The sequence below is a fragment of the Carex rostrata genome, chromosome 19, assembly GCF_964058835.1.
Source record: "Carex rostrata chromosome 19, lpCarRost1.2, whole genome shotgun sequence".
NCBI classification, from domain to species: Eukaryota; Viridiplantae; Streptophyta; class Magnoliopsida; order Poales; family Cyperaceae; genus Carex; species Carex rostrata.
In genome coordinates, this window is record NC_135936.1 from 6168897 (window position 1) to 6171526 (window position 2630).

Sequence of the window (2630 nt, forward strand, 5' to 3'; positions counted from 1 at the left end):
ATGAATACAGTTTTGGATTTTACATATTACGGTTGCAAAAGTTCTTTTGATAGAAACGAAAAGGGGAATTTTTTTTTTTTTTAAATAAATGTTATCATACTAAATTTTAAAGACAGGAATATAAAGTACAAATTTAAATATGAACATAACTTTGAAGTTGAAAATGAGGTTCAACACTCAACAGTCGAAGGATCTCTAAAATAATTATTTCTGAAATGCAAAAAATATGTACTACTTTATGTGAGAAAGAAAAAAAAAAATGAAACACATCGACCCCATTTAAATCAATTAAACGAGCAAAGAAAATCAGAAGAACGATAATGGGTTAGTTTGTAATATACAGAATCCGGGCTAATCCGGTCTGAGATAACATAATATTTGTGTTTAGATCTGAATCGTCAGATCAGAATCCGAGCTAATCCGGTTTGAGATAAAATGCATGAGGCCCCTTTAATATTCATGACAAAGCATATCGCACGGTTTGAATTTAAAATCAAAATTTATGTTAACTCAGGTAGTATGAATTCCAAAATAACCTGGGATTCCTTTAAAATCAAAAATCCATTGGACTTAATTTAACTCGGATGCCTAATTAATTTTTGAGGAGGGTTCCAATGTCTCATTTTTTTCATACCTCATCATACCTCGTATTTTATATTTTCGTTTTCAAAGTCCAAATTGTTTATCCGAACCGTTCAACAAAATATTTATACTAAAATATGCATGGAGATGAAATTTTATATTTTTTGGAATTTTTTTGCTATTTTTTAAGATAGGTACAAAATCACTGTTTTTGAACCATTCAAAAAACAGTGATTTTCTACTCATCTTAAAAAATAGCAAAAAAATTCCAAAAAATATAAAATTTTATTCCTAACCATATTTTAGTATGGATATCATGTTGAACGGATCGGATCGACAATTTAGACTTTGAATATGAAAAAAATGAAGATATAAAATATGAGGTATGATGAGGTATAAAAAAAAATGAGGCATTGGAACCCTCCTCTTAATTTTTAAAGTTTGTTTTTAATTTTCTGTGATGATTAATGAACAGAGATGTGCAAGAAGTGAACTCTTAGTAGGAAAGTTTGTTGGATAATGAATTATAGCATTTTCATTCCATAAATGCACCTCAATTATGGGGTATTGTCAACCATGATTGAATATATATATATATATATATAGAGTTAGGCTGGGGTGCTATGGATAGCATAGTGGCCTCTATGCTACGGCTCAATATTCGAGTTTTCAAAATCTAAACGGTCGATCCGAACCGTTCATCTTATTCTCCATATTAATATCTGCTTGGAGACCAAATTTTATAATTTTCTGAATTTTTTTACTATTTATTAATCCACTTTGAAAATCGCTAATCCAACGGTTTTACTGTTTTGTGCAGCCACCGTTGGATCAACAATTTCGTAAAATACTTAATAAATAGTAAAAAAATTCAGAAAAATGTAAAATTTGGTCTCCAAGCAGATATTAATATGGAGAATAAGATGAACGGTTCGGATCGACCGTTTGGATTTTGAAAACTCAAATATTGAGCCGTAGCATAGAGGCCACTATGCTATCCATAGCACCCCAGCCTAACTCTATATATATATATATATATAGAGAGAATGGCTAAGCTCAAATCGTTTGTTCCTGGGCTCAGGAACAAACGATTGGGTTCTCCAATTTCCGAAGTTCAAACGGCCGATCCAAACCGTTAGATGTTTAATCTATATTAAAATGTGCTTGGAGACAAAATTTCATATTTTTTGGAATTTTTTTACTATTTATTAAGAGGGTTTGAAAGTTGCTGTTTTTATTAAAATTCTGCCCCATAAAAAAACAGCGACTTTCAAACCCTCTTAATAAATAGTAAAAAAATTCCAAAAAATATGAAATTTTGTCTCCAAGCACATTTTAATATAGATTAAACATCTAACGGTTTGGATCGGCCGTTTGAACTTCGGAAATTGGAGAACCCAATCGTTTGTTCCTGAGCCCAGAAACAAACGATTTGAGCTTAGCCACTCTCTCTCTCTCTCTCTCTCTATATATATATTTTATCATGCCATGCCTCTCACGGCAAGTCAGCTACATAACTGAGGCCCCTTTGTCTGTGATAAATTTTTATTTATTAGAAATTAATAAAAATAATATAGAAAAATGGATGATTGATGGTAGAATTTTGATGTCAGAGAAGAAACTGAACCATTAAATTAGCTTCTTTAGAAATTTCTAAAGGAATTAAATCAATGATTTAGTTTTTTTGATGTATATGTCCTGCTACAAAAATCCTTCCTACCCCCATTTTATTTTTAAAAGAACCGAATCATTTATTTAATTAGTTTACAATTATTTAAAGGAACTAAATTATTATGGTATTAAAATTCTCATACAATCCATCTATTTTTTGCGTTATATTTAATGAATTTATATAAATAAATTTTTTTTTTCTGAGGTGGCCATTTCAAATCAGGTTTTTAAGGGAAACATTGACATGTAACATGTTTAATAAGATCGAAATGATAAGTCCTCTGTTCTCTCTTTTTTTTTCTTTTTTTTTTTCTTTTTCTTTCTAGTTGATTGGGTAAAGATTAGGCGCAAATTAAACTGCTTCATATTTCACACCC